This window comes from Harmonia axyridis, chromosome 2, assembly GCF_914767665.1.
Source record: "Harmonia axyridis chromosome 2, icHarAxyr1.1, whole genome shotgun sequence".
Taxonomy (NCBI): domain Eukaryota; kingdom Metazoa; phylum Arthropoda; class Insecta; order Coleoptera; family Coccinellidae; genus Harmonia; species Harmonia axyridis.
The window spans coordinates 26,231,069-26,251,515 of NC_059502.1; the positions used below are offsets into that span (position 1 = coordinate 26,231,069).

At 35.2% G+C, this 20,447-nt stretch overlaps 1 non-coding gene across 1 annotated transcript; it reads right to left on the minus strand.

Moving 5' to 3' along the window:
* Nucleotides 1-8,725: 8,725 nt before the first annotated feature.
* On the minus strand, nucleotides 8,726-8,798 carry Trnaa-agc. The gene has a single exon. It is a non-coding gene; the product is annotated as a tRNA-Ala (tRNA).
* Between the last annotated feature and the right edge of the window lie 11,649 nt (nucleotides 8,799-20,447).

The window sequence follows — 20,447 nt, forward strand, 5'->3', positions numbered from 1 at the left end:
GCTTTTCTGTTGAAATTTTGCCCGAATTTTCTTTGCTATAAACCTCACGGAGCCCGAGACCTTTCCAACGAATGCAAAACCGTGGAAATCGGTTCGTACGTTCTGGAGTTATAGCGTCAGGAAGGAAAACCCGACTTATTTTTATATAGTAGATTGTCGTATTAAGTGCATTGAAAAATAATTTCATTCTTTTTGGGGTCTATTTTGCTAGTTGGTCATTTGTCAAAGTTTGACATAGAGCCTGTAAAACATTCTGCATATTGCATTTAAGTAAGTATATTTTTCAATATCCGAGAAATTTGAATAAACGAATCATTATGATTTGGAATAGTTGTTTCAATTCAGCATTCACATTTAGGTTATATCAATATCATCTACATCATTTTAATCATTTTTCCAACTGAATATAACCGGTACGTTCATATTCAACGAATCTTCTTTCATCCGATCTTCCTCTGGACCAAATTTCGAACAATACCTGTTCGGTATGAAAAGAACGCAGTAAGCAGAGCAAATTACGCTTACCTTCGTCCCTTTTCTGATGAATGCGAACTCACAATATGAATATGTATAATGTATATGCAGATAGGTCCTGATTTGCATGTAACTTATTAGGCCTGAGAAAGAAGGGTTAGAGGCAGATGAAGAGGCGGCAGCCCTGCCAATAGGCAAGAACAAAACGCGACAAAAAAATCCGACAAAAACAAGGTACCTTTGTGAAAGGGCCCCGTGGGGCCTTCGCGTCTCTAGTGACAGCCACCGAGCAGTACCTTTCGCGATTTCGTGCTCTCTGGTGCCTCGGAAAGGGGTTCCGTGACGGCTGTGAGGTGCAGGAGTGGTGCCAGTGGTCAGTGCCGGACGGTGGTTTTAGTGGGGGTGGTTTTCGGGGGGAATTTTTTTTGGCTGGTCCTTCGAAGCAGGATGCATAGAATATATGGTGTCTACACTTCCTCACTAACACTCACTTAAATTTCCATCCAAACCCAAGCTTAGTATACAGGGTGATTCGCGAAGAACGTTGGTTAGGATATTTCAAAGAATGAATCGATATGAACACTTGAAATTTTATAGTTGAGCTATGTTGGGAGAGATGAATTCTTGAAAAAATCTTCTTTCGACTTCCGGTTTCACCGGAGATAATACCAACTTCCGGTTTTTAAAAGTAATACCCAGTATTTAATTCATCATCAGATTGAATTCTACATTGCCTTAAGGTATCATTTGATTGTTTTCCCCCGGAATATTTGTCTGAAATCTAAAAAAAAACAAATTTTCTCAAAAAGGGCTTCCTTCCATTGTTATTAACTTTCAGATTTTTGCATGGAAATTTCTAATTTTCAACTCTTATCAGGAGACATACCAATTCTTCTCCCCCGTCAATCAAAAATTCAATTGAACATACATGGTGTTTCGAATATAAAAGTGCAAGTGAAATACTTATTTTCTTCTCAGGAATTCTATGATTTTTATTCTTCGAGAGTAAGGATGAAAAAAAAAACAATTCAATATTGATAAGTTTTTAATTATAAATGTTCGATATGACATCATTTTCTTCAAGGCATTTAAAAAGACCTTACTTATGATTAGTGTTGCTCTACAAATTTCGTTAGAGTTCTAAATTACGAACAATTTTAATTCCCAGATTCATAATATCATCATTATAAACTAATGCCTTGATTGATTCGAACCTACAAATAAAAATCTAAAGGACAGAAATCCGGTGTTGGAGGAGGCCAAAGAAAAAGATCTCTATTTCTCTAAGAACGATCATCAAATAAATCTGTCAGCTTGTCATCTACATCTCTTCTGGAATGAACTGTCGTTCCATCCTTTTCAAATTATTATTAATTCAATGGGGTGTCAAATTATCTGGAAAACTTTCCACTATTTCTCAAAAAAGCTGTACTATTTCACTTTCATCGTACATGAAATAATGTGCCATTAAGTGTAGGTAATTGTAATTGTCCATTAGTAAACAGAACATATTAATTTTGAATTGAAATTGTTTCTCAACTTCCATTATTGTTCCTTTATATCCACACCCAAGAATTCCTTAGGTTTTGTGGTCATGGAAACAGTGGGTAATTTTTCTTTCGATATTCTTCTTGAATTATCTGTAGCTGTGGTTATAAGATCAACATGAAATTTTGCATGAAGCTTGAAATTGTAATTTTTCATCTGGTTGCAAGATTTCAAACCAAACGAATTGATAGTTTTGACATATGGGCAAAGCAAACTTCAGAACGGCCACATTCATGGAAATTAAGAAGTCGAATTTTGCGTTTTACTTACTCTGAAAATGTATTCACAGTTCTAACAATCATTCAAATTTTGTGTCATATGGAACAATTTCACTATAACAACACTGATTGAGGTTGACAACATCATTCAGAATAAATTTCAATGTCACATTTTGGCATTTCTAATTTTCGAGGTGAAAATGCCCTAATCAAAGAAAAAATTCCCAGACCTATCACTTTCAGTCACAAATATATTTGGGGAATAAAATTGGGCGATCAATATGAAAGAAAGATGGGACCGAATATAAAGAAGCAACGGTGAAAACAATGTGGAATATTTTGTGCAACCTCTGGCAAGAAAAATGCTATAACGACCATAATATTATGATTGACCCGTTCAATAATATAGTATTTAAACTAGCCTGAGATACCAGTTATGCTATCAGGAAGAAACTACAAGCAGATCTATGTAAACGTAAGTCCAGTTCATTTGCGTTAAATTTTTCTGAAGTTAATTAAATGATATCACTATGGGATGAAAATATTCCTGAAAGTCTTATGCGTAAATTTTACCATATCGCAGTTGTAGAATTAGCTTGGCGAGGAAGGGAGGCAGTTGAGATTAGAGATCCAAAACTATATTTAAGTACAACCAAACGTACAGAATCAAATCGAACTTTATCGTTTGAGACCATGCCCAGTTCAAAATTACTAAATTACAATGAAAGAGCGATCCAACCGTTCAGTTCCATCTAGCTTTTTTTGATGAAAGGGAAGTCTAAGAAATGAGATGTAAAATATTCTTAATTCCAGGAATTCAGCATCGACCATCCCCATCACCAAACTTCAAGGCAACCCTAATGTCACGATTATTCTTCTTCAGTTCACGTCAATCGTACTTCTGTTTCTAATTTGGCCCTTTTTCCACTTCTTTGAAGGGAAAGGGTTCTCCTTCCGGGACGTCCGACTCGATTGTCAGTAATCGCTTTGATGGATGAAAAAATACGCCGCGAATCATCAACATGAAATGAAGACGTCCCGAACGCGGCCCTTTGAATATTCATGAAATTCTTATCTAAGATGATGGCAAGGGGCGGAAGCGGGTGGATTAACAAGGGCGGTTGGAAAGATTCCAGCTTTATGTAAATGTCTCTATTTCGAAATTACGGATGGCAGCTCAGCGGTCTATAATTGATCGTCAATTTATGGTGCAGCCGTCTCAATACATCATCGATTCATTACGGTCCTGTATCGGAGTCATTTATCAGTTTTAACGGATATTTTTTGTTTAGGAAAATGCTGCAAATTTCAAAGTTGATTATCTTTGAGGGTTTGTTCCCCGAAGAGACCGTTTTACCATTTCGTCTTGACGTCTGTAATTTTCGAATCTTGAGCGTGAAAACGATCATTTCAGAACGGAAACACCTACAAATTAAATTTTCAGTAGTAATAGGTTTGCCTAGGAATTTGATTATAGACGAGATAATTTTATGACAATTGCTGTAAAAATTATTAAAATTTAACTTAACGTTATATTCGGAATTGCTGTTCTCTATTATAGGTATGAAAGATCTATACCTAAGCCTAATATCTATGTTCTTGTTGTGATGGTCTTCTTGATCGAGATTTAAATATGGTTTTATAAAATTTTGATTGCTATGAACGGTAATTTTCAGCAATAGGGATGTTGCGTCATATAATAAAATCAAATGAATTTAGGTTTAACACATTAAAGGACGTTTTTAAAATACTAAAATATCATTTTCATCATATTATTTCTCGAATTCAATTTAATGAAATTGATTTAAAGTGTGTTAATTGCTATCGACTATCACGTGACTGCGAATGCCAATCAGGGCAATTTGACGTCATAGCACTGAAACGTTTAGAGCATTGACTAACTAATCTCATCTAGAACTAGATAATTTATGGTTTAGAAGGTCAGATGATATAATCAAACCGACTTGACTGTCAATATCAGCTGATATTAGTTCATTTTGACAGACCGTTAGCACGTTGTGATCATAGATAAACTAGTTAGTTTGTCTATGGTGGGGGGGTGACTTTTTTATGCAGTGATGTCACCATAACACCGTGACAGAATGAAGCGTTTCAGCGGGAATTTTGAAAACTTTTTGATTTACGTATTTTTTATTGGTACTTTCTATATTTTTTCATAAAAATTTATATATAAATTTATATATATTTTTTCATGAAAATATTTTTTTCGTGTTTATATAGGGCTTAACTACAAATTAAAAGCAATTTCAAAATAAAGGCAACATCCCTATCATTCTATCCCAATCTAGTAAGTACCTGCGTTTCTGAATAGAAAAAATATCAATTTGATATAATCAAATTCAAATATTTAGGTCTTGATTGTGGGCGCCAATTATTTGCTCTCTTTAATCAGTTGAATTAATGATCTCGAATTTGAATTTCAGTGCAACCATTCATTCATTACTGAATTGTTTTCAGTTATATTTTTCATTTTGTGGATGTCTACACTGACTTCCGATACTATCAAATTTCAAAAAACGTCAATTGTCAATATAATATAATTTGGATATAAGAAATGATTTTCGACATTATTTGCAATTTCTCTCAATTCTGGTTGTGTTGAATCGATTTCATCAGACATAATTCACGACTTTAATACGTAATTATAAATTATTTCAAAATTCGAAACGTACGATTCAAATTCCGTAATTTGTCAATTTTCGTACCAGTCACGCCAACTGCCAAGATGCAATACAGAAGTCACTAGGTTGTATAATCCGAATTTTTCATTAAATTTCGATGATATTTCACAAAATTTGACTGAAGTAGAGAGAATATAGACTAATAATCGTTGCAGAAGGCAATTCCAACACTCATGCGTTCGAATTTCGCATTCGTGGAATAGGAGCCCATTCTTCCAATTGTTTCAGAATATATGTACTATTTTTGAATAATTAATCAGGTGTCATCTACTTCCATGGAAAGTTTTTGAGTTAGAATGATCTCCTTCCCTGAGTCGACCAGTATTTTTGTGCAAATGGATTGTGCTATCGAATGAGTCGTTTGAAACTAGGATGGTAACAAACACACCAGTGGCGTACCCAAGGGGGATATATCCCCCCCAGGAGGAATATCCATTATATGTATCAACGTTATAAATCAAAATCTCATAATAAGTAAGCAAATTTCTTTGGAAAACTTCTTTAAAAGAAGGAAAATTTGAATTTTTTTTCTTTATCCCCCCCCCAAGGCTTATGTTTGGGTACGCCACTGAAACACACAAATTAGGATTTATTAAAAATATTAGTATGGATGCATCTGGATGAAAAACTGAAATATTCTCCCTCCAAAATGCCCTTGACTGCTCTCCTCGATGTGTCTCATATTTTAAATTTTTAATAAACGCCGGCTGAAGAATACGCTGCTGATATCTGTCTCGAAAGTGATCAATCCTGATTAGTTGGCAGCCTCTGTGTCTGGAAGACGCTAACGGTGCCTATTTTTCATCCTGACACGTGATAATGCCTCGCTCTATATCTCCTCAGAATGAGATTACTTTCGAATCAAAGTGACATTTTCATTCTGGACCAGAAAATCGAACCGAATGAAAATATCCCAGCGTCTTCGGCTTTTTGCTCGAATTATTGGGAGATAATTATATATTCATATAAATAACCTACTTATGTCGTTTGTTTTTGGATGCTGAACACATGATGCCTACTCAAATAGCTGTTGTTTCACAGGCTCCAGTAAGATTTATCATTTGTGCAAATCTGTAAGAAAAAATATTCAGATTGCAACACAAAAGCTGAAGATTCATCAGTTTTGAATTTTCAACTAGTACTGGATGAAATATAATTAATTTATTCCTAATATGATATTGTCGTGTTTAGCATGAACATTTCAAAAAGACATAAATGAAAAATAATAAGGTGTACTGATCTGAAAAATGTATACGTATAGATCTAATGATAATAATTTATTTCATTCCATATATAAAAAAAATTCGAAGACTGCACTGTTTTGTGATCCTTTGATCACTCGTTCAATCATGATAATTGACAAATAAATAAATATCCATTTCTCTCAAATTTTTTAGAGTAAAATATTGTACTCTGAGATTTTTCAAACTGAAAAACGATTTTGAAATGCTGTTTCAATTTGTGACAAAAAGTGTTTTATATCTTTTTTCGTAGGGGACGCCGTTTTCATGCAAAAATAAAACATATTAACTCTAACTCTAATCCATCATCAAGAACTATTTGATAACGATAATTTTTCGAAGAAATTGAAAATATTTATAATTTATTTTTATGCATGAAAATGTCGCCCATATAAAGGAGATTTTTTGTTACAAATTGAACGAGAAATTGAAAAATGAATTTTTGCGCAATAGCTACCTCTTTAAGCAATAAATAAATAATTAGTTTTTAGGAACACTGATATAATAAGTTATGTCTTCGATAGTTTGCTGGACTTTCCTCGAAGTTTGAAATTATCATTTTATGTATAAACGCCAAATCACAATTCGTTGAAATATTAAGAATTGTTCTGATATTCTTTTGGAATTCCCCGTAACGCGCTTGTAGTAAAATTTCGAAGCTTAAAATTGCGGTTTTACCTACAAATGCAACATTTCCCAATTAACTCAATTACTGCATTCGAGATCCGAACCTACCCTAAAAATTTCAATTTACTATAGGGTTTTCTGTTCGAGTTATCGTGTTTAAGGTGATTGACGGGCATAATTGAATTTGACCCCGGATTCGTCATCAGTGAGTCAAACTTTATCGTTTGAGACCACAAATTCGTGAATAAATGATATACATAGCGCTCTGTTCGGGGATAGAGCACCATGATAACCTCCAATTTCCACATTTGATGCCGATATTCAAAATAGAGCAGAATCAAGTTTATCAATATTTTGGGTAACATTGTCGAGGTCTATTGATAAATCGGAGGAAAGTTATAATCTTACAAGGAAATGTTAACCGAATGCCGGAAGAGAATAGGTGTAAATCTAGAAAAACATTCAGATCATAGGTGGAAACTTCACCAGAGCCAATTTGTCTCTTGTCATTTGACCTGCTGCTTTCTTTTCATAAACGTCACTGCGAGCAGTGAAAAAATTCGTTTGATACATGACATGAGGAATGGCAACTTTGTTTCCGGATCTACCGAATGTAGAAGAAACTTTATAATCACTTCTGGGATGAAGGAAATGTGTATAATCTGTATTCTGAATAACTTGGTTTCGTGACTTTCTTTGTGTTGGCAATCTGTGTAAGAGTGTAAGGGCTATAACTTTACAATTATTCTTATCCGATATTGTGTATGGCGTAACTCCACAGCTCTTATTTTAAAAGACTTAAATAGGAAATCAAGAAAAACATTAAGTCCTTAATACACATGAAATATATGATTGAAATAAAATCCAAAGTGTTCATATTCCACAATTCATGAGAAATATAGATACCTATTATTAGAACGTAAGTAAAGGTTTTCATATAAAGCCACACGCAAAGTTCGTCTGTATAAAATGAAGTTCAAATTGACATGAACACAACGTGGCCAGGCTCATGCCAAAGGCAAACGCAAACACCTAATTGGTGTACATTAAACATAATGAAAATCCATGGAAGTATCCATTAGATCTGGAATAGATTTTTCTATTAAGAACGCATTAGTTGGCTTTAGTCCAAGAACAGACCATCAGAAAGTCATTACTCACGAGTAATAATTATTTGAAAAAGTATCACACCTGCGGACCATGTTGAACACCATCACTAACACGATCTTATAGATGTTTAAGTATTTCAGTTTTATTTATTAGGGGTAGGTTTTTGTAACGTTTAGGGCATTAAAGATAAAATGTGGGGGTGTACTGTGTTGGTATATTTATTGTCCAATTGACATAAAACGGCACTTGAAATTTTATTATGAATTTAGATGATCTCTTGACTGCCATATGTTGCTTACAATTCTCTCAGTTTTTAATTACAAAAAATGAGTTAGAATTTATCTTCAACTGAAAATTGAACTTTTTTTACTCCTGAACAGAATGATGAACATTTTCTATATTATTCAGGTTTAACGAAATAAATGTATTCTGGATATAAACTATAACAATTATGTATAATATAAGTGCATAACGCATTGATATTCTTCCACGAATTCAAAATTCAAAAACGAGCCACGAAGTGGCGAGATTTCGAATGAACGAGTGGTAAAATGAGCCTTCTGTACATTATTTCCTCTAATTCAGTGAATTTCATTCAAATTCAATTAAATATTTCCATAAATCCACAGAATTAGAATTAAATTTAGTTAATTCTAAGTTGAAACAATTTCTTGATAAATATTTGAGAAATAATCAATGGATTCGATAGAAATTCATTATTAAATAGTGATAATCATTTTGTTTCTTCATCTTATTTCTTAATAAAATAAAAAATGGAAATTTTGTTAGATACTGCAAAAGGAATTGGAGGCGCCGGGCATCGATCCCGGTACCTCTCGCATGCTAAGCGAGCGCTCTACCATCTGAGCTACGCCCCCTGTTGATGGGTTCTGTGATGAATACATGTATATGACTCATTAAAATATAATGATTAATATGGTATAGTATAATATCCAAAGTCACTTGAACTAGTCCACAAAAACGTTTGGCCATAGATGTCCCTTTGAAGTGAATACTGCGATTCGCTATATACCAGGGTTTATTTGAAAGTATTGTTAGGCAATAAATTTACTGGACCCAAAGGAATTTCTGGAAACTTAGACAACCCTTGCATAATTGAAATAGTCAGCTTCCTCCAAGTTACTTTGTATATATTATACATAGTTTCATTCAAGACATTTGGAAATGCAAATCACTAAATCAAAATTACTTATTAGTCGTTCAAAAAAAAAACCTAATTATGTATTTTCATTCCATGTAAATCTACTATTTCAAAATAGTATCAATTCACTTCATCAGCTACCAATTAGGTAAAACAAATGTCACAAATGTGAAAGTGAACCATGGAGAAGTAAGGAGTGTAGGTATTATAACATTTTGATTTCGAACTTATGCTTATCTTTCAAAGTATAGCCCAACCACACTCTGATATTTCAGAGTATGGGTATTATTAGTCTGATTTCTGAATACGAGTCAGTAGTCACGGTTTTTTATAGAAGAAATATTCTGTTTGTTATAAATTATGAAATTCAGCCAAAACTTCAAATAATTCTTCATATAGTCTTAAAATCAGAAGGCCAATTTCTGCAGATGAATTTATAATAAAAGGTATACTTTTCATATGGTCTTAAAATTAGAAGGCTAATTTCTGCAGATGAATTTATAATAAAAGATTTTCCAATAAAAGGTTTCATTTTGAATAGACTGCTATATGTGCAACTATAAATTTTGAAGCTGGCATCTTTTGATATTTGACAAGTAAAAACTATGCCAATACTAAAAATGGAAAGACTAAAGAAGCACTTTTGGGTCGTTGTGACGCACCTTCTCGATCGGCAATAGTAAAACTGATGAAAAAATTCGGGTTGTTAATTGGGACAAGTTGGTGTTGTGAAGAATCAAGACCATGTGCGTCGCTTAATATCAACTGGTAATATTAGGTATAGTATATCCAAAGTCACTTGAACTAGTCCATAAAAACGCTTGGCCAGATGTCCCTTTGAAGTAGATACTGCGATCTGCTAAATACCAGGTTTTATTTGAAAGTATTGTTGGGCAACAAATTCACTGGCCTTGGCTTCTGGAAACTTGGACACCCCTTGTATAATTCAAATATTCTGGCTTCCTCCAAGTGACTTTGGATATACTATACTACTATAGGCCGTAGTGTTGATGAAAACCCAGGTTTGTCGATTCCTCGTCTATCTTGAGAATTTAGCATTCTACAAACGACATTACACCGTATTTTGAATACAGACTTAGGTCTTAATGCTTTAAAAGCTCAGTTATCGTTTTCCATCGTTAATGGAATACCTTCGTTCAGTTCGTTCCTCTTTTCAATGAAATAAGTATCCATCAATCTTTGTCAAAATACATATCGAAATAAAACCTTTTATTGAAAGACCCATTTCCTATGTAGAATTTTGTGTTCTCTAAGGGTACAATTGGTGCATGAATTAACAAATGCTCAGAAGCTCCTCACTCTACAGGAGAGTTTTTTCATTCTTATTTTATCAGTAACTAACTGAGCTCATTATGTTGATCGTATAAAATGGACGCTCTATGAACTTAGTGAAGAGATTTATTTTTTTCAACTTAAATTTTCACAATTTCGAAGGGTTGTTTGGCGTTAAAAGCTTCTGATGAATTGGTAAAACTTACTGAACAGAAATGTCAACACAGTTTGACATTCTCAAGTGTTAAACCATACAAAAAAACAATTGAAACTTCTCAAGCAGCTTAAAAACATCAGTTCGTTCTATCCTACATTAACTTCCCACATATTCGGAAGTTCTTTCATTACAAACCCCGGGAATTATTTTCGCAACTCCAATAATATCATGTCGGACCATTTCCCGGAGATAATTGAATTTTTAAGCGACATGCCACCACGGAAGCATATTATTTCTAATTCAGAATATCATTTCTCTTCACGAGAAACTTAAATTCCATTTCATCCTCTTTCGCGGATTGTTCCCGGTCCTCATCCCGTTGAAATGAATTCCCATCAAGCGGCTGGAATAAAACAGGAGTCTGAAGACCGGCCGAGCAAGCCGCAGAGGGCGCGCAAGGGCTCAAATGCGAACTGGCAGATGACAGCGGCAGAGATCAGGCAGGAGAGATGCAAGGATTATTTTTCATCATTTCCCTGCAAATCTCGAACAGGGCGCGCAAAAATATATTGGAAAAGACAGACAAATTAGGGTGAGGGACGCCCAGGTTTCCTCCTCCCCGGCTTCCTGCGTGTCTCGACACCCCTCTACCCCCCTGTCGCCGCCGTTGGACCTTATCTGCGGCCGGATAGAGTGAAATGTAATAACGAGAAATGCCGTTCTTATTATGAATTTTTCAGTTGCGGTGTTGAGCCCCCCGACGTCGTTTATAGACGAAACAACGATGGAATTGACGATACTTCTTGCGTCTGTCGAACGTAAAGGAAGTTCTGTGATCAATTTTGGGGAGAAAAAATTCTAAAAAAGCACTGATTTGGTGAATAAACGTTTTTACCGCTCGTTTATGCATGCGCCGATTACTGATCACTTTTTACATGTGATTTGTTGAGATAATTATTATTGTTGTCGGTTAGTTTATCTTCGGCATAAACTTTGGAGCGATCATTTTGAATGAACAAACTGAATTTCAATCTATTCCGATATGTTGTTACGAAAATATTGCTTTTTTTATATTCTACTTGAGATTTACTTGAAGCTCTAGGGGCAGGATCAACATGAATCAAGAATTCAATTGAATATACAGGGTGTTTCGATTACAATGTCAAAGTCAGCTATGAGTATTGACAAAAATCTCAAAATTAATTTGTTCAAATTCATTATATTATATCGGGAAATAAGTTCTTAAGAGCAGCCTCTGCGGCTGGATAGAGTGAAATGTAATAACGAGAAATGCCGTTCTTATTATGAATTTTTCAGTTGCGGTGTTGAGTCCCCGACGTCGTTTATAGACGAAACAACGATGGAATTGACGATACTTCTTGCGTCTGTCGAACGTAAAGGAAGTTCTGTGATCAATTTTGGGGAGGAAAAATTCTAAAAAAGCACTGATTTGGTGAATGAACGTTTTTACCGCTCGTTTATGCATGCGCCGATTACTGATCACGTTTTACATGTGATTTGTTGAGATAATTATTATTGTTGTCGGTTAGTTTATCTGCGGCATAAACATTGGAGCGATCATTTTGAATGAACAAACTGAATTTCAATCTATTCCGATATGTTATTACGAAAATTATGCTTTTTTTATATTCTTCTTGAGATTTACTTGAAGCTCTAGGGACAGGATCAACACGAATCAATAATTCAATTGAATATACAGGGTGTTTCGATTACCATGTCAAAGTCAGCTATGAATATTGACAAAAATCTCAAAATTAATTTGTTCAAATTCATTACATTATATCGGGAAATAAGAAATAAGTACTTGAGAGGAGCCTCTGTGGCTGGATAGAGTGAAATGTAATAAGGAGAAATGCCGTTCTTATTATGAATTTTTCAGTTGCGGTGTTGAGCCCCCGACGTCGTTTATAGACGAAACAACGATGGAATTGACGATATTTCTTGAGTCTGTCGAACGTAAAGGAAGTTTTGTGGTCGATTTTGGGGGGAAAAATTCTAAAAAAGCACTGATTTGGTGAATGAACGTTTTTACCGCTCGTTTATGCATGCGCCGATTACTGATCACGTTTTACATGTGATTTGTTGAGATAATTATTATTGTTGCCGGTTAGTTTATCTTCGGCATAAACTTTGGAGCGATCATTTTGAATGAACAAACTGAATTTCAATCTATTCCGATATGTTGTTACGAAAATATTGATTTTTTTATATTCTACTTGAGATTTACTTGAAGCTCTAGGGACAGGATCAACACGAATCAATAATTCAATTGAATATACAGGGTGTTTCGATTACAATGTCAAAGTCAGCTATGAGTATTGACAAAAATCTCAAAATTAATTTGTTCAAATTCATTACATTATATCGGGAAGAGCAGCCTCTGCGGCTGGCTAGAGTGAAATGTATTGGGGAGAAATGCAGTTCTTATTATGAATTTTTCAGTTTCAGTTTTCAGATTCTCCTGAAATTCGGCATAAACATTGGTGCAATCATTCCAAATGAAGAAACTTAATTTCAATGTATTCTGATATGTTGTTACGGAAATATTGTTCTACGGAATATTCTACTTGAGATTTACTTGAAGTTCTAGAGACAGGATCAACATGAATTGAAAATTCAATTGAATTTGAATATATCTACATGGTGTTTAAATGTCAGTTATGACAACAATCTCAAAACTCATTATTTCATGATTCTCTGACATGACCAATATGAATTGAAAATTCAATAGAACATACAGAGTCTTTCGTTTTCAATGGTAAAGTCATCCATGACAAAAACCAAAGAATTAATCCTTTCAAATTCATTATATCTCGGGAAATTAGCACCTTTAGAGTGGTAGTATGTATTACACTTATAAATTATTTTTAGACATTGATTCTAATTTACCAATAAAGATGAGTTTAGAGGTTTTTGTCATGGTGGACTGACATTGAAATCTGTATGTCCAACTGAATTTTTAATTAACGAAGGAAAAATATCGATATAAGATTTAGTAAAGAGAAATCCATTATTTTTCCAATAAATGGTTCCACTAGAGGGCGTTAGAAAGATGAGATTTCGTACTACCAAAACTTTTCCGAAAGTTTTGTGATTAGTTGACTCAGTTTAGTTTGAGCACGCGTCAAAGATGGACACTAGCAAAGAGAAAATACACTATTTCACAGGTTTTCTTCGATAAAGGAGAAAATGCAAACCAGGGGGCCGAAAATGTAAATAGTGTTTATGGTCCTGATACTGTAACAGCTAATCGCAAACAATTTTGGTTTCGGAATCGATTCCATTCCGGTAATTTCGATGTCAAAGATGCACCATGCATTGGAAGGCCAATTGTCGAAAATGTCAATAAAATCATGGACATTGTCCAGCTCTATTTCCATTGCCCAAGAGAGCTGAAGATTGTATAAAAACCGTTTGGAACCATTTGCATATAAGGCTGGTCTCAAGAAGAAGCTCGATGTATGGGTACCACAGAATTAAACGCAAACAAATCTCATAGAGCGATAACCACCTGCAAATCGTTGCTGGATCGCAACAAAATCAACCCATTTTTGAAGCGGTTGGTGACTGGTGATGAAAAGTGGCTCACTTGTGACAACGTCAAGCGAAAACGGTCGTGGATGAGACGCGGTGAGCCGGCGGAAACGGTGGCCAATGATTGAAGGCCAGGAAGGTTTTGCTATGTGTTTGGTAGTATTGGCAGGGAATAATCTACTATGAGTTGACCCCTACGACACAACTGTAAACTCGGAACTGTACTGTCAAAAATTGGACATTCCGAAGAAAGCAATCGCCTAGAATCGGCCAGCTTTGGCCAATAGGATAGGAATTGTGTTCCATCAGGACAACGCCAGGCCACACTCATTGATAGTAACTCGCCAGAGTTCGAACTTGGCACCAGGTGATTACCATCTTTTTCTGTCCATGACGAACAATTTTGCTGGTGAAAAATTCGCTTCAGCTGAGGCTTCTGAAAATCTAAGAGAGAGGCGTGATGATTATTATTATTATTATTATTTGAACTGGGGTCGTTTTGCTTCGGTGAGCCTTCCGGGAACTGCGACCATGCAGATCTTTTGTTCACTACCCTACTCATTCATAGAAACCCAGGGAGGTCGTCAACAACGTTAATAAAATTGACAACCTCCCTAGGGGCCTTGGCCATTACCTCTCTGGTATCCAGGACCGGCTTGCCCATGTGAATGGTTCTTAGGCCAGCCAGCTCTGGACACTTGCATATCAAGTGTTCAGAAGTTTCTACTTCCGATCCACAGAGCCTGCAAATCTCGTCTGCTGACTTACCCATACGGTACAAATGATGTTTGTACCGACAGTGCCCCGTCAGCAGTCCCACCATCACCCGAAGCTCCGCTCGTGACAGCTTCAGGAGTTTTCTGGTGTAAGTAGGTGAAATCTTCACGAATTTCTTTGCCTGAGCAAGTCTAGGAGTGTTAGTCCAGTGGATTGTCCTACTGTTCAACTCCCATAGCTGGACCGCAGCTTTGTATTGGTCTTTTCCTATCCCACAGAAAGGCTCAGGTCCAGCAGGTCTTAGCCTAGATGCACTTTTTGCAAGCTCGTCCGCTCTCTCATTTCCTTCAACACCACAGTGCCCTGGTACCCATAGTAGAGTCACCTTGTTTCCTCTGGCCAGTTGCTTTATGGTGTTACGGCACTCCCAAGTCAGCAGAGACCCCTGACAACACGATTCCAGGGATCTCAGCGTGGCTTGGCTGTCCGTGGTGATGTAGATATGCGCCCCTTTGAGGTTCATTTTGAGACACTCCTGGGCGCATACATAAACAGCCATTATCTCGGCTTGTAGAATCGAGGGCTCACTTCCCAGGGCTTTAGAGATCCTCAGTCTAGGTCCATATATCCCAATGCCGGTGCCCTTCTCTGTTTTTGATCCATCTGTAAACCATATGGATGACTTTTTGTCTAGACGATTTATGAAACTTATTGCACTATGACGGTCATTTATAACCGTTTCAAAGGGCGTTTCAAAATCGTAGGTGGTTGGCATAATATCTGATGGTTTTGCGAGGAGGTTTGAATCTAGTTGATTCAGTATCCTCATATGTCCAACCCAGTTCCCAGGAAGGAGCTTTCCATTATGGGAAATCCTTATTGCTTCGAGCAGGCTACATTTCCTTACATGTAGGTGTAAGGGAGGCAAGTCTAGTATGACCTCCAGCGCTGCCGTAGGAGCTGTGCGCATAGCTCCTGTGACACCAATGCACGCCAGCCTTTGCATTTTCTGCAACCTGATGCGTGTGGTGACCTCCTCGGTTTTTGTCCACCATGCTAGAGATGCATAGGTGACAATAGGGCGTACCACCGCTGTGTAGAGGCGTGATGATATTACCTACGAAATGGGAACAAGTTATCGAACAAAACGGCGTCATGGGCACCCGCAGGGGGGGGCCATGGCCCCCCCTGAGATTTTGATTACCTCATTTTTCAGCACAACACCCTCAATATTACTTTCTCAGTCCAAAGGGCAAGGAAAAAAGGAAAGTAATGGATTCACAACAATTTTCCAGTTTTCAATGGAATTACTATAAATACATCCATGATATACTATACACATATCCATAATCGGCAGAGGTATTTTTTGAATTGAAAACTTTTTTAGACGCGTTGAGCACTTCTTGGGTGAAGAAAAATCGTGGAACCGAACGCAATCCATGCGTGTCAATTTTAAAAAAAAATCCATCTTATAAATACTCTCCTATTGTCCTATTGGAGAAAATAGAAAAAAAAATTACAGATTATAAAAACAATATAGAGATCCATTCATTCAACGCAGCTGGTTTGAATTTGGACAAACTTGTAGCACAAGGTTATGATAGAGGCTCAACAATGGCTGGTGAAATTCTCAGGGTTCAAAATATCATAAGAGACAATTACAAGAAAGCAATTTATTTCTGTTGTGCCTCCACTAGGTTGAATTTAGTAATAAATGACATCAGTAAAATAACTGAGATTCGTAATAGCATTGGCACCGTTAATGACATTATAGTCTTTTTTCGAGAGAGTACCTCAAGAAGAAATCTGATTCCAAATATTCCTTTGTTTTGTGAAACTCGTTGGTCAGCTAAATATTAATCTTTGCGCGTTTTCGCTGAAAACTTCAATACTATATTCAAAATTCTTTTTCCCTAAAAAATCTGGAGAAATCTCAATGAATTCTTCATCAACAAAAAGAGCTGCTCAGTTATGGGCTGCAATAAACTCTTTCACTTTTGTGATTTGTTTGACGGTAGCAAGTAAATATTCAAATATATTGGAACCAATAGCAAATACATTACAAGGTGTTCCTATTAATTTTCTAGATTTTCACCGTCATATAAATTTAGAAATTTTTTCCAAAGCATCAACTATTGCTCAGAGTCTCAATATAGAGATTGGAAAACCACGAATTTGCGGTAGATAAATATACAGATCTAATTATGAAGCAGATTCAGCTGAAGATTACTTCGAAGAATCTATATTCATCCCATATTTAGATCATTTGATTTCAGCCCTTGGAACGAGATTCTCGAAAGAACATGTAATACATTTTTCTTTCTTCAATTTTTTGCCAAAGAATTCAAAATTACTAGATATTGTATCTTTCGCATCTAAGGTCGGCAATATGTATAACATTGAAAATTTAGAAAGTGAATTGAACATTTGGAATGAGTATTTATCTAAATCACAAATGGATGAAAACATAAAAATTCGAAGATCTTATCGGACAATGTAAATTTTCTCCTGCTATCAAAGAATGCCTTATTTTGTCTTCAGAATTAATATTGTTTTTATGAGTTGTTTTTTGAAATTTATGATTTGTTAATTTTGATAATATACTTGTTTGTTGTTTTTACATTCTGGAGCAATTCTGTGCTATTTTGAATCATATTTTAGTATCATGTTTTAAACTCCATTGTTTGCGTCATTCACTGTATATTTCAAAATTTATTATTATTCTTTTATTATTTTTATGAACATAGTTTTATCGAGCATATATGTATATATTTTTTATTTCGTTATTACTCGTTGTTTTTTCTTTATTTATCAGCAATTATAATAATTATTTCATTTCGTTCTCCATATTTTCATATTTATTTTTTTGTAAATTGTTCCATTTAATGTGACTGTTTTCGAAAAAAGTTACCGTATTATTTTACATCACCCTATGTTGTTGATGTTTAAAAAAGATGTTGAAGTGGAAAACTTCATAATTTTTATTTTGCACAGTCCTCCCCCCACTTATGAATATAAATACAGAAATAGAAAGAAACGGAATACTAATATCGCTTACGACAATCATGAACGCCTTATCAATTTTCAATAATTTTCATTTTTTGCCCCCCCTGAGAAAAATTTTTGCGGGCACCCATGAACGGCGTATATTTGTACTAAATCTAATCATTCTAACTATGGTAATAAAGCCTTGTTTTTTATGCAAAATAATTAATTTATTTTTACTACACCTCATATACCTTCTTATAGAAGCTAGAAAATTAGAAATTTCCGTACGAAAATTTTGAAGTTATCTACATTGGAATGAATCTCCCTTTTAGGAAATTTGAAGATGTTCATGTGAAATTCAATGAGTAACATGACTATATTTCGCATTTTACTGGGGCGAATTTCACGAAATTCAGTATCGGTATTCATGTTGGGACATAAATAGTTCCATTACAATTTTACCACGAATTCATCATCAGTGAGTCGAAAATTATCGTTTGACACCATTCCCGGTCCAAAATTCGAAAACTATAGACATTGTGACGAAATATTGTAACATCTGCATTTACGAAAATCCACGTGGACTTTTTGGTTACCTACCTGATATCTCCTGACCCTCAGCTCTCTAGGCACTCAACATCCCTCCCTTGACGAGACTCCATCTCCACTCAAGGCCAAAAAAAATTCGTTATGGTTAAGAATCCGCTCAGGAACGAAGGACACAAAGCAGAATTCCATCGCCCCGTGGTTTTCTCGTAATATAATGAGGGAAATATAAAATGGGTACATTTTCCTGCGCAAGAGCCCTCATATATGGAACCCTGGAACCCCTGAAGACCGCCTCGGATTGATGAATCCTCGTAGTGCTCGCGATATTAAAGTTTGCTGAGGGGGAAGCTCACTAATGAGCTTCGAAAATACTCTTTGCCATAACGACATGCGACGAAATGTAAATAGCAAATTGAAGAGACGTGATTTTTCATTGAATTTCAATGCTAGGAGTATATTTAACGTTGGTTCGAATCCGCGCAAAGAGTCTCCTGATTTTTATTATTCGGAATTGACGAATTCTAATGGGATGTTTCACGTTTTCCTCAGACCTAACGAGGACTTCATCCAGTCGGCGAATATCGGAAAGGAATTCACTGCGTGAGGGTAAGATCGGTTCGACCAATCTGAGGTCATGGCATACCCATCTTCGTTAGGAGTGATTTTGGATTTCGTTTGAATTCTAAACGAGTTTCGTCCGACCTAATGGATGTTGGAAGATTAACTCGACGATTTTCCCCAATTCAAATATTAAATTCAGTGAATCATCATCGATTGAAAATATGCTAATTGGTATATGTAGATAACATAGAAAATATTACTTGTTTCAGTTCTGTGTTCAACACGTCTTATTTTCTAGATTTTAAACTTATTAAAACGCTACAATTGCTTATTTGATGTTTTTACTCGGTGGGAGAGTATTTTTCAGATTCCTTAGCATTAACTGCAATTGTAATGCAATTTTTTTTTCTTTGACCTATCCTATACTTTTGTGGTGTTTTACAGGATCAATAAAGTATGGTATGTTATGTTATGAGTGTCGACATATTTAATCGGTCGTTCTCGGGATTGAGGGGAGATTTAAGGCGTCTTATAACACTTTTTTTTTCTGTGTTCGAGAAATTGTTCATCTGTATGATTTTTGTGAATTTTTGGTGGAATATAATCTTGTATGGTTAATAATTTCATAATTTTTCTTTTTTGTAAAAAGGTATAGCACCGTTGAGGGGAGATTTGAGGTGTCTTATAACACTGTGGTTTTTTTCTGTGTTTGAGAAATTGTTCATTTGTATGATATTCGTATGATTTTTGTGAATTTTTGGTGGAATATAATCTTGTATGGTTGATAATTTCATAATTTTTTTTTTAAAAGGTTTTGTACCGTTGAGGGGATATTTGAGGCGTGTGTTTTTTCCTGTGTTTGGGAAATTGCTCATTTGTATGATTTTTGGGAATTTTTGGTGGAATATTGATAATCTTGTATGGTTGATAATTTCATAATTTTTCTTTTTTGTAAATAAATAAATCTATTTTAATGGAGGAATCCGAGCATGAGGAAAAATTGATAAAATTCTTAGAAAAGACACATTTGCTGATAGAAGAAATATGATATGTTGAGATGTTTGTATGATTTTATTTTGTACGCTGAAAATTCTATTCATTATCAAAAGTTCTCATTCTAGTCATGCTTATAATAATAATATTAATAATGTAGTTTATTGAATCATAAAAATTAATCGCAAAGGCTTATACACCTTCTATTCTAGTCATATTATTTATACACTCTTTTTCTAGTGATGTTTTTCTCACACACTGTGAATTTGTTTGCCGATGTGTCTGTCCATATAGTCTTTTTGATTAAAATCTACATAAGGATAGAGGTAATTCTATTTAAAATGGTTTTGGTCATTAAAAACGAAAATAGCAAGCAAGAAGAAATAGAGATTTCTTCTTCAGCTGTGCCAGCAGAAGTCAAGGGTGTGTTCATTAGTTTTGTTTTTTTTCCCACAAGTTATGTATCGGATGCCCCAATTTCTTTGTCTGGTGAGGGGATCTTTTGAGTTAGAAAACAATTAATGGTCGTTCTCTCAAAAATCGAGCCCAAAA